Source organism: Schistocerca cancellata, chromosome 7 (genome assembly GCF_023864275.1).
Source record: "Schistocerca cancellata isolate TAMUIC-IGC-003103 chromosome 7, iqSchCanc2.1, whole genome shotgun sequence".
Classification (NCBI taxonomy): domain Eukaryota; kingdom Metazoa; phylum Arthropoda; class Insecta; order Orthoptera; family Acrididae; genus Schistocerca; species Schistocerca cancellata.
The window spans coordinates 345,046,309-345,060,315 of record NC_064632.1 but is presented as its reverse complement, the minus strand read 5'-3'; positions in this window follow the sequence as shown (position 1 = coordinate 345,060,315).

The window sequence follows — 14,007 nt, the reverse complement described above, 5'->3', positions numbered from 1 at the left end:
CTTCCAAACATCAGTGCACCATGGTTTATTATTTACTAGTTCATCGTCATCCTTTTCCTATAAGTTAATACGACCGAGTGTGGTTCCCAACGACTAAACTCGAGTGTTGCATTCTTATACATTAGCGCACTTACTACTACCCTCGTTCTTTGGTGCATTGTACAGCCCCAGTAGGAACAAACAACTGGTTCAAATGGCTCTGAGCACTATGGGACTTAACTTCTGAGGTCATCAGTCCCCTAGAACTTAGAACTACTTAAACCTAACTAACCCAAGGACATCACACACATCCATGCCCGAGGCAGGATTCCAAACTGCGACCGTTGCGGTCGCGCGGTTCCAGACTGTAGCGCCTAGAACCGCTCGGCCACCCCGGCCGGCGGAGTAAAAAGGCACAGGCTGCGAGGTGTCGGTGCGCCGCGGGATAGCACACGCTGCGCGTTCCTGCGCACTTACAAGGGGAAGGCCTCAGACACGGCCAACCGATTCGTATCAGATTTGGCACGTCGCTTTTGTACAGCCTAAAACGACGGACTCTAAGATATTTTGGGTCAACTCCCCCGCGTTTTTGAGAAAAGCACCCCTAAAGGTTATGACGAGCAATCGACTCAAAGTTGGCGGGATCGATAGGTAATTGTAAATAGAGCATTTTTCATCACCAGGTATGGGGACCGAAAACGCATACTTTTCCAGAAATCGAGGTAAGAAGCTTTTACAACTGCCGCGTCTGTACCCACATGGTCAACGCTTTTCGCCGACAGCACCGATAGCGCAACGGCCTAGGTAACTGGCTGCGAATCTCGAATACACGTAGTGGATGTCATTCTTTTGATTTGTATTGTTCCATATCTCAGTTGATATGTATAGGAGGGTTAATAAGGAAAGTAAATCAACAAGGAATGATAATAAGGTAGGCAAATCAGTTTCTCAAACCCTTGGGATAGTAAACAACTAAAATGTTATTCCAGGTCACTTTACAATGGCTCTTCCAATCACTGTTACGTGTCCTCACTTTTCTTCGAACAACTAGATGGATGGTACTTGCCATATAAACATTCGAAACAAATATACTCACGGCTTTTCGCCGACAGCACCGATAGCGCAACGGCCTAGGTAACTGGCTGCGAATCTCGAATACACGTAGTGGATGTCATTCTTTTGATTTGTATTTTTCCATATCTCAGAGCATCTAATGAATGCAATCTTTCGACGGCTACACTGTTCCTTCCCTAAGATATGACGAAGAGGCAACCGGGACAACTAGATGGATGGTACTTGCCATATAAACATTCGAAACAAATATACTCACGGCACCAAGAGCATCTAATGAATGCAATCTTTCGACGGCTACACTGTTCCTTCCCTAAGATATGACGAAGAGGCAACCGGGACAACACCACTCTCCCCGCGTGCATCCTATCCCGTGCCTCGCTGTAAACAAGCGTCGCACGGTTGGCTATCTGTGATCCCTCGTGAGGAAGTGGCAGCACTTTTACTCGGAGTTGTTTTCATGTGACAAGGCTTAAAAGTTTAATACTTTACTAACTGACGGCGTTTGGGAAATTAGTTTGCCTACCTTATTATTATCATTCCTTATTGATTTACTTACCTTGTTAACCCTCCTATCCCTATCAATTGAGATATGGAAAAAAACATATGAGAAGAATAACACCCGCTAGGTTTCTTCGAGATTCGAATCCGGGTTTTCCGATTCCCAAACAGTTTTTTTTTCCTTGTGTTTGGTCGTTGCGGACGTCGCAAGACATCCTGTTCAAGCTCGGTAGTTGATTCTTCCACTCAGCTTTTTATTACAAAGGCCAACCGGCTCTCTGACCGAACACGCGGAGCTACCGTGCCGGCAGTTACCTTGGCCTTCGCGCTATCGGCGCTGTCGGCGACAGGCGTTAACCATGTGGGTACAGATGCGGCAGTTATAAAAGTTTCTTACCTCGATTTCTGGAAAAGTATGCGTTTTCGGACCCCATACCTGGTGATGAAAAATACTCTGTTTACAATTATCTATCGATCCCACCAACTTTGAGTCGATCGCTCGTCATAACCTTTAGGGGTGCTTTTCTCAAAAACGCGGGGGTGTTGACCCAAAATATCTTAGATTCCTTCGTTTTAGGTTGTACACAAGCGACTTGCCAAATCTGAGCCGAATCGGTTGGCCGTCTCTGAGGCCTTCCCCTTGTTAAAAGACAAGCACTGCGCTGCCGCTTAATACTTTACGCCGCTCTTAACACACAGTCCGTTCCACTCGAGCACTTGTTTTGTTATAACTCTTGTGCAAAGCGCACTAAACGATTGGCATTGCACCGCTTGCTAATACACTAATGGCCATTAAAATTGCTACACCACGAAGATGAATGCTACAGACGCGAAATTTAACCGACAGGAAGAAGATGCTGTGTTATGCAAATGATTAGCTTTTCAGAGCAGTCACACATGGCTGGCGCCGGTAGCAACACCTACAACGAGCTGACATGTGGAAAGTTTCCAACCGATTTCTCATACACCAACAGCAGTTGACCGGCGTTGCCTAGCGTAACGTTGTTGTAATGCCTCGTGTAAGGAGGAGAAATGCGTATCACGTTTCCGACTTTGATAAAGGTCGGATTGTAGCGGTTTATCGTATCGCGACATTGCTGCTCGCGTTGGTCGATATCCAATGACTGTTAGCAGAATATGGAATCGGTGGGTTCAGGAGGGTAATACGGAACGTCGTGCTGGATCCCAGCGGCCTCGTATCACTAGCAGTCGAGATGACAGGCATTTTATCCCCATGGCTGTAATGGATCGTGCAAGCCACGTCTCGATCCTTGAGTCAACAGATAGGGACGTTTGCAAGACAACAACCATCTGCACGAACAATTCAACGACGTGCGCAGCAGCGTACACTATCAGCTCGGAGACCATGGCTGCGGTTACTCTTGACGCTGCATCACAGACAGGAGCGCCTGCGATGGTGTACTCAACGACGAACCTTGGTGTACGAATGGCAAAACTATTTTTTCGGATGAATCCAGGTTCTGTTTACAGCATCATGATGGTCGCATCCGTGTTTAGCGACATCGCGGTGAACGCACATTGGAAGCGTGTATTCCTCATCGCCATACTGGCGTATCACCCGGCATAATGGTATGGGGTGCCATCGTTTACACGTCTCAGTCACGTCTTGTTCGCGTTGACGGTAGTTTGAACAATGGACGTTACATTTCAGATGTGGTTCGACCCGTGGCTCTACCCTTCATTCGATCCCTGCGAAACCCTACATTTCAGCAGGACAATGCACGACCGGATGTTGCAGGTCCTGTACGGGCCTTTCTGGATACAGAAAATGTTCGACTGCTGCCCTGGCCAGCACATTCTCCAGATCTCTCACCAATTGAAAACGTCTGGTCAATGGTGGCCGAGCAACTGGCTCGTCACAATACGCCAGTCACTACTCTTGATGAACTTTGGTATCGTGTTGAAGCTGCATGGGCAGCTGTACCTGTACACGCCATCCAAGCTCTGTTTGACTCAATGCCCAGGCGTATCAACGCCGTTATTACGGCCAGAGGTGGTTGTTCTGGGTACTGATTTCTCAGGATCTATGCACCCAAATTGCGTGAATATGTAATCACATGTCAGTTCTAGTATAATATATTTGTCCAATGATTACCCTTTTATCATCTGCATTTCTTCTTGGTGTACCAATTTTAATGGCCAATAGTGTACAACCGCCCTCAGTCATCGATTACTATTCATCTCTTAATTTGACAAAACAAATTCGTAACTTGGAGTTGATTTACTGAGGTCAGACGGCCAGGCCTCATCTATTGCGTGCCCTGCTCCAACTGGCAGGGCCACCTACATGCTGAACCAACAAAGTCAGGGCCATGTGTTGCTTAGAAGGGACACAGAACAGTGCAGCGGAATGAGTCACGAGCAAAATTGAGCAGATGTCTCTACCTAGGAAAGATATCCTGTTGTGCTTTTCTGTAGACTTCCACACCTGGCCTTGAGGCATGTAGCAAGCCAACCCAAGACATTGCGAATAGCACTACGTCAGCCTCATGCTAACTTTGCTTTTCTGTGTGTCTTAAAGGCACCGCATATTCAAACATCAATATGTACGATCACAAGAGGGAAAGATCCACTCAATAATTATCATCGAAGCAGATGTCAACACCAGAACAAATCATGATTAAAAATTTGGCACATACTTTACGCTTTAAAAAAAAAAGAACACTTGTTTCGAGTTTCTGCCTAATTTACAAAAAATACTCTTCGTGAAATCCTGATGACACAGGTAAGTTCATCGAGAGATGATGCCGCTGCACATTGAGGTCATAGATTCAGAACGACCAGAATATTGAACACTGCACGTAGGTCAGGGCACATCAAATATAAGGAACATTTGTTTGTAAACTGGAATTTTGTACAAGGAAACCACTCTCCAAAGAGTTGAAACATACACTAATTTTGCATCACGTTACTTGAAAGGTGCTAGACATGAAAACTGTCGAACGTACTTTCTTAACAAAGAATTTTTGAAGAGGCAACATTGATTTATGAACAGTTTTATGTAATGAGACAACAAATTTTGGAAACAAATATCAAAGAACAGTATCACTTTCATTGTGTTGGTAAGGACTAATGAGGATAAGGACTAATGAGAACTGAGTATGATTAAGCAAAGGAGGGTAGATACGTTGACTGTTACAACTGAATAGTGATGAACTGACTGCTCATCCCACTGATCTACTTACTTGTCCATGCGTGATATGCAAATGTAACTTACTCGTATTGATTGTCTGTGTTTAAAAGCCTCTAATTTGTTAATAATTATGTTTATGTATGTTATATACTGTATTTCTTGCGAGTTAGAGATAAGGTGATGGCAATCTCTCTCCCGTGAAGCTAGATGAAACTAGTAGCCTATGATTTTATGGTGATAGTAAGGGTACGATATCAAATGAGTACTTTCAAATGAAACGCTATGCTGAAGTTGGTGGTGCAGTAGAAGCTGGTAAATGCATTGCGAGGAAGTTCATGATTTTAGTATGGAGTATACAACATACTTGGTGATGAAGTTACAACATACTTGGTGATGAAGAGCAGCATTTCACATATTTTTACTGGAAATGCTGGATAATTTGCGCTCGAAAGTATTTTGAGAAGTTAATGCTTCTTGTAATAGGATTTTATTTATTTCTATTGAGCATATTGAAGCGGCTTCGATTTGATACCCCCTCAAGAAAACTACTTATTTTGCGTTTTCAGTGGTGAATGTTGTTCTTTCATCGGTTTTTGGTACTGTGGGCTACGCTGCATGTACTTTGGCTGACTCAAATAATCACTTAATACAATTTTCTTAACTGAGGTTACGCTTCTACCCTGATTACCACCATTCAAACGTATGGGAGTGATTAAGGAGAGTCCTTCCCAGAAGATCAGGCAGTAATTACCTGCATTACAAAGTCAATATGCAAACTACATAATTTTGACACTACCACGGAACTGTTGCTACAGATATGGAAAGATACTTGGCTATACTGTTTACGGTCAGACAATTTGTGTAAAGATGTTGGTGTTTACCCAAAAAAAAACAAGGAAGAACGGGAGCAAGTTCTTAATTACGTGGTCTAGTACGCTACGGATAATGCACGATGTACAGCCAATCCATACTGCCACTGAGACGCCGGTGGGTGTCTTAGTCACATGTTCCACCCAATAAATACTGAGGTATTGTTCTTCCTTTCTCACAGCGTAAAATCTATCTGTTATTCGAAGATTTACCACAAGGTATGAATTATGTTTCAAATGGTTGGTTAAGCAAAGAGCTAGCGTTACTTTGTCACACATAATACAGTGTATCGCTAGACAACCATTAAGCATTACACAACAATGGAAAACTGTGCACTCACACATGCTCACAATCTAGTACATTCCTATGTGGGCAGCCAGCCCAGCGTCATGTGCTTCTATCATCTGTACCTTCTGAATCCTGATTCGTTTTTGCTTACGTGGTTCAAATGGTTCAAATGGCTCTGAGCACTATGGGACTTAGCATCTATGGTCATCAGTCTCCTAGAACTTAGAACTACTTAAACCTAACTAACCTAAGGACATTACACAACACCCAGTCATCACGAGGCAAAGAAAATCCCTGACCCCGCCGGGAATCGAACCCGGGAACCCGGGCACGGGAAGCGAGAACGCTACCGCACGACCACGAGCTGCGGACTTGCTTGCGTGTATGAGTATGTAACTCAGCAGTTGGCCTCTCACTTAAATTTGTAACATGGTTGATTTCTCACATTTAACATTTATGAGTTTTGTTCATGTTCTTTACCCATCCTATTCTGCATCCCCTTCAACATGCTCGGAAGGGAAACACTTCGATGTTCTGTTAGTACTTCAGTGTTTCATTAACATTTCAGAAATATTCCTTTCCTATTGTTGCATTTGTCTCCTTCCTTCAAACCATTGTAGTCGTGGCTTGCCAGTTGTTCTTTCCATCTGATTTAATTAGCACTGCCCAGGACCAATTAGGTCCGCTTTTCAAGAAAATGTGACAAGCACTCCATAATCACACACTTCCTATTTCAGTATCGTGCACACCTGTTTCCAGCTTGTTGCGTAGCGAGATACCTGGTGCGCAACATGTCGGATTGCTTAGGACGCTACGAACTTAGACAGCTAATCACTATTGGCTCCCTATCTTACGAGTAGCTCATAACCCTACTACATCTCTCTTTCTACTAAAGTTTGCTGGGACTGAGCTTCACACATTTAACCAGTAGAGTCATCACTAAATCTATCACTCTTTTTCACAGTTGAGCAATAATTTGAACTGGTACGTAGGTTCTGATTTTATGGTTTCTGACAATGTGTTATGAGTTCTGCTAATCGCTCCTTTCAGAACACAATATAAGACATCGGTCTTGTGGCGATTTGTATGCGAGCTGCCACAGATTTCTCACCTGCGCCAACCTCTTAATCTCAGAGTAGCACTAGCAGCCTACGTCCTACCTTATTTGCTGCATGTATTTCAATCTCAGTCTTCTTCTACAGTTTTTACCTTCTACAACTGCCTCTACGCAATGGAAGTTACTACCTGATGTCTTAACAGATGTCCTATTCCTATTCCTTCTCCAGATCAGTGTTTTTCATATGTTTCTTTCTTCGTCGATTCTGCGGGGAGCCTTCTCGTTCCTTAACTTATTAGTCCACATGATTTTCAACATGCTTCGGTAGCACCACATCTCAGGCGCTTCTAAGGCCAATGTCTGATACCAGTAGACATCTCTTGGCCTCTTTGCCTGTGCCAGTCTCCTTTTAAAGTCCTCCTTGCTTTCAGGGTATCAGAATTCCTTAACTTCGTCTGATCGTGATCCCAAATTTTGATTTAAATTTCTCGCTGTTTTCATTTCTGCAACTCCTCGTTACCTGTGTCTTTTTCCGGTACACTCTGATCCATACTCTGCACTCATTAGGCAGTTCATTCCGTCCAACAGAACCTCTAATCTTTCTTTACATTTTCTGAAGGTAGCAGTGTCAACAGCGAATATTATCACTGATTTCTTTTCACCCTGAATGTTAATCCGAATCTTAAACGTTTATTTTATTTCCATCACTGCTTCTTCTATTTATAGATTGAACAGTAGTGGCAAAAGCTGTGTCCCTGTCATACGCCTTTTTTAATCAGAACATTTCATTCTTTGTCTTCCAGTCGTGTTGTTCCCTCTCGCTTTTTCCAAGTATTTTACATTACACATCTTCCTTATAACTTACAGCTATTTTTCTCAGAATTTCGAGCGTCTTGCGTAATTTTACATTGTCGATCTCTTTCTCTACACTGACGAATGCTAAGCGTGTGTCTTGAGATTCCTTCAGTCTTCTGTCTACTATCAAGCGTAATGTGAGAACTACCTCTCTGTTGCCTTTACCTTCCCTGAAGCCAGACTGATACCTAACTGTTCCTCAGTTTTCTTTCCATTCTTCTGTATATTATTCTTTTCCGTAGTTTGGATGCATGAACTGTTACGCTGACTGTGCAACAGTTTTCGCATTTATCTGCCCTTGCTATCCTTGGAATTGTGTGGATGATATTTTTCCGAAAGTCCGATGTTACGTTGCCAGTCTTATAGATTCAACACACCAATGTGAATAATCGTTTGGTAGCCACTTCCGCCAATGAGTTTAGAAATTCCGATGGAATGTTATCTATTCCTTCTGCCTTATTTTATATCAATTTTTCCAGAGCTCTTTTCAATTCCTACTCTAATACTGTACCCCCTATGTCATCACTATAGACACTAATTCCTTCTTCTAAAACATCTTCAGACAAGTCTTCCCCTTCACAGCCTCCTTGAACGTATTCTTTCCAGCCGTCTCTCTTTTCGGTGTGCTAACAGACAAGCAACACTGCGTGAAATAACCACAGAAATCGATGTGAGACGTACGACAAACGAATTCATTAGGACAATGCGGCGAAACACCACAATTGTTTGTGATTACTTTGAAGAACATTCTGGACAATTGGGTCAGCTCCCGCATCACTTTCGCAGCTATGGACGGCTATAGAGGTAGCATATAGAGGCAGCATAGTATATCTACAGTGGACTTCCAACGAATTGTTGAGAATGTACCACATCAAGAACGCCCTACACGATATTAGGAGACTTTTGGCACTTCATTGTATGTCTGTCCAACATCTATGATTGCTCTTTTTAGAGATGTCCCACTCATTTTCAATCGAGCTAAAATTTCCGACAGGTTATCGGTGTGTCAGATAAATTTACGTCACGAGCCTGATTCTCCGTGGACCTTCCATACAGTCTTGGTGGAACTCGACTATTTCGTCTCAATCTCTTAATGAAGTTTCACATTTAATGACTTGTTCACATGCGTAGCTTTCAGTGACTCGATCAGGGTGTACTAGTGGGTACCCTCTTGATAGTTTTAAGCTGGTGTGCAATTCGCTCAAGAGTTTTATGGTTATATAAAAGCGATGATTTTTCAAATGAATCTTTCTCACGTTTTGCAACAATAAATATATTGTCTAGCACACGAGGCAGTAAGTTACTATTACCTTTCTCTTACATTCACAGACATCTTAGGTGGACTACCAACTAGAGGTCTCTTTGGAGTTTGGATTTTTGTCCAACGGACCAAACAAAACCATTTGGAGTAGAAATTGTAAGTGGGCTGCTTCTCTGTTGGCAGCGCTGTGTAGCGCTTTGCATTGGATCTCTGACTGCGCTTTCTTTGTAAGTGACTTTGTGGCTGGTCCGACTCGTTGTTGGAAGTTAATCGCCATTACTGTTGGGCCGTCAGAAGTTAACGCCAGCAGTGATGGAAGTACTGTTGGGCAGTTGTAGGTGAAGAGCCAGGAGTGATCGATGTTAAATGTGGGAAGTTAGCATTGATAGACGGTAGAGGTCTGAAGTGTTAGCGAAGGCTAACGATCTGGAAGTATCCGACATGGAGATTCAAATTTATACATGATCTTTGTACTGGATGTCAATGACGATTTATATTCGTGTTAGAAATGGATGTCACATTATTAAGGTAAAAAATACATTATTTGGTTTACAACAAAATCTTTCCTTTTGCTAACCACACGCCTATTAGTAGTTAGTGGCCTTAGTAGTTTGAATCTTTTATTTAGCTGGCAGTATTGACGCTCGCTGTATTGCAGTAGTTCGCGTAATTAAGTGAGGTAAGTGCTTAATGAAATGTATAGGTTATTGTCAGGATTGCTTCTTATTCAGGGCCATTCTTTTCTATTAATTATTTGAAGTCTGGTTGTAATTTATTCATTTATTTATTTATTTATTTATTTATTTGAGCAGTCAGATTGCGTTGCACTAGAATATTGTGGGTCAGTGTTGACATGATAAGAAAAAGTAAAGAGAAAGTAGGCTCAGTACGTTCAGTTTTACTCAGCTGTTTCGGAATCAAATAACGTAGAAGTTTCATCTTCTCAGTCATTCAGTAGTTTAAGTACAGAATCACACATTTAATTAAAGAAGTTTCAAAATGAGGGATCTAACCTCCATGGAACTGCATTGAGCAGCTACGGAAGTAAATGTCCAGCCATACAGAACCACACTTATCTAGATAGTCTTTATACAACTGATCTGTGGCAGGTTCCACAGAAGTTGCCCGCTAACGACCGTTCCACCTCAACAGTTATGGGTTTCATCGACGAGCAGCAAACCTTGAGATTGAGGGTTTATCTATAGAGGTCTCTACCATCCTCACATCCGGGCCGATAGGTCAAGATCATTGTTCCCTGTGACACACAACTTCCAATGCTGCTCCACACGGTGGTCGCTCGAGCATGCGCAGGGTGTATGGTTACATTGGACTGGCGGCACCCACCGATTCCCAGCTAAGGAAACCAAGATTCGTCAAACTCATACCTAGCTAACGAATGCTGAGCTCCATGACGTCCCACTAATTGACACGGCCCGGGAGAAACGTGTGGCAAATGGAATGTCGTGGTTATCATGAGTATTATACTCGTCTGTGGGTGAGTATTATCCTGGTAGAATAGCACCTCACCAGCCGGCCGGAGTGGCCGAGCGGTTCTAGGCGCTACAGTCTGGAACCGCGCGAGCGCTACGGTCGCAGGTTCGAATCCTACCTCGGTCATGGATGTGTGTGATGTCATTAGGTTAGTTAGGTTTACGTAGTTCTAAGTTCTAGGGGACTGATGCCCACAGCAGTTAAGTCCCATAGTGCTCAGAGCCAGCCATCCTGACTCCCAGGGAATTTTGCCACAGGATCATAATCGACATCATTTTAAAAGGTGTTCAAATATTTTTCCATTAATATATTTAGAACAGCTGTAAACAAAAACCTAGCCGACAGCGAAAACAAAGTGCAAAATTGTCAAAATCACCTGGAGTACTTATGGTCAACGGAAGAATGTTTCCAAAACTAATCTAGTGATATGTCTGGAATGGTAATTTTACTAGGTGTTTGAAATTCCTGTTTTCAATTATTGCAATGTGACATGGACTTTCACTGTTGAAATAGTTCAAAATCTAAAGGTTCTTCAATAAGCACACTGATCAGCCAGAAAATTATGCCCACCGACCTACTGTCGATATAAACCCGCCCAGACGATAGCAGGATCACATGGCGAAGAATGACTGCTAGTCAGACACGGGTATAGTGCATGTAATTTCAGTCAGCGAGCTTACGGTATGTAGAATGGGGAAGGTGAACAATCAATCTTAGCTCGACCGAGGGCAGATTGTGATGGCTCTGAGGCTCGGCAGAAGCATTTCGGACACTGCACCACTTTTTGGGTGTTCGAGAAATTCTATGGTGAGTGTCTTAACCACCTGCCGAAGCCAAGGTGAAACCATGTTCGGACATCGTGGGGTTGGGTGGCCGCCCGCCATTGCAGATGTCAATTGTTGAAGGCTGAACAGACTTGTAAATCAGGACAGGCGGCGAACAGTGGCGGAACTAACATCAGACTTCAATGCTGGGCAGCGTACAAGTATGGTTCAAATGGCTCTGAGCACTATGGTCATCAGTCCCCTAGAACTTAGAACTTCTTAAACCTAACTAACCTAAGGACAGCACACAACACCCACTCATCACGAGGCAGAGAAAATCCCTGACCCCGCCGGGAATCGAACCCGGGCGTGGGAAGAGAGAACGCTACCGCACGACTATGAGCTGCGGACTAGAAGTATGTCTGAACACACTCCTAACAATGGGTCTCTGCAGCCGACGACCTATGCATGTGGTGATGTGAACACCACGACATCGGTAACTACGACGGAATTCTGCACGTAATCACTGGCACTGGGGGCCAGCGATGCGGCAGAGTGTTGCCTGGTCTGATGAATCCCGATAGCTATGAATCCCAATGCCTATCAATCTTTCATTTTGAAAAATGAAGAAACCGCAAGATAGTTGCTTAATCCATAGTCTTTTACTGGGTACACAACAGGTTTCGGAACACTTAAAGATCCAACATTGGTGTAAATAATAAAATCACTTAATCTGAGGTCATGCTCACCCCAGTGATGTCATGGAACTAAATGTTCTGTGTCAAAAAGATAAAAGGGAAAAAAATTCCATAACAAAACAAACTGCTCCCCCGTGGTGCGCAACCCCGTGGTCACATAGTTTCCCTATTTGCATTCCCGCTCGTACAACATGGGAGAACGGTTTATTTCGTTATGGAATTTTGTCCCTTTTACCTTTCTGACATGGAACTTTTGGTTCCATGACAATATTTCAGTGAGGGTGACCTCAGATCATTGACTCTATTTTTTTCACCAAACGATGGAACGTCAAGTGTTCCGAAACTGGTCGTTGTTGTTGTTGTTGTTGTTGTGGTCTTCGGTCCAGAGACTGGTTTGACGCAGCTCTCCATGGTACTCTATCCTGTGCAAGCTTCTTCATCTCCCAGTACCTACTGCAACCTACATCCTTCTGAATCTGTTTAGTGTATTCATCTCTTTGTCTCCCTCTACGATTTTTACCCTCCACGCTGCCTTCCAATATTAAATTGGTGATCCCTTGATGCCTCAGAATATGCCCTACCCACCGATCCCTTCTTCTAGTAAATTTGTGCCACAAACTCCACTTCTCCCCAATTCTATTCAATACCTCCTCATTAGTTATGTGATTTACCCATCCAATCTTCTGTAGCACCACATTTCGAAAGCTTCTATTCTCTTCTTGTCTAAACTATTTATCGTCCATGTTTCACTTCCATACATGGCTACACTCCATACAAATACTTTCATAAACGACTTCCTGACACTTAAATCTATACTTGATGTTAACGAACTTCTCTTCTTCAGAAACGCTTTCCTTGCCATTGCCAGTCTACATTTTATATCGTCTCTACTTCGACCATCATCAGTTAATTTGCTCCCCAAATAGCAAAACTCATTTACAACTTTAAGCGTCTCATTACCTAATCTAATTCCTGCAGCATCACCCGATTTAATTCGGCTACATTCCATTATCCTCGTTTTGCTTTGGTTGATGTTCATCTTATATCCTCCTTTCAAGACACTGTCCATTCCATTCAGCTGCTCTTTCATGTCCTTTGTTGTCTCTGACAGAATTACAATGTCATCGGCTAACCTCAAAGTTTTTATTTCTTCTCCATGGATTTTAATTCCAACACCGAATTTTTCTTTTGTTTCCTTTACTGCTTGCTCAATATACAGATTGAATAACATCGGGGATAGGCTACAACCCTGTCTCACTCCCTCCTCAACCACTGCTTCCCTTTCATGTCCCTCGACTCTTATAACTGCCATCTGGTTCCTGTACAAATTGTAAATAGCCTTTCGCTCCCTGTATTTTACCCCTGCCACATTCAGAATTTGAAAGAGAGTATTCCAGTCAACATTGTCAAAAGCTTTCTTTAAGTCTACAAATGCTAGAAACGTAGGTTTGCCTTTCCTTAATCTTTCTTCTAAGATAAGTAGTAGGGTCAGTATTGCCTCTCGTGTTTCAACATTTATACGGAATCCAAACTGATCTTCCCCAAGGTCGGCTTCTACCAGTTTTTCCATTCGTCTGTAAAGAATTCGCGTTAGTATTTTGCAGCTGTGACTTATTAAACTGATAGTTCAAACTGATAGTTCACATCTGTCAAACCTGCTTTCTTTGGCGTACACAATAAAAGATCGTGGATTATGCAACCGTACTGCAGTTTCTTCATTTTTCAAAATGAAAGAAAATAAATGATAAGATTTTATGATATCGATATCCAGAGCGAAAGTAAAGAAGAATTGCAGGATACATTGAATGGAATGTACAGTCTAGAATGTACAGAATATACATGGAGAGTAAATCGAAGAAAGACAAAAGTAATGAGAAGCAGCAGAAATGAGAACAGCGAGGTACTTAACATCAGAATTGGGGATAACCAAGTAGACGAAGTTAAAGAATTCTGCTACGTAGGCAGCAAAATAACCCATTATGAGGCACGAAGGGCATAAAAAAACGTATTTGTATTGG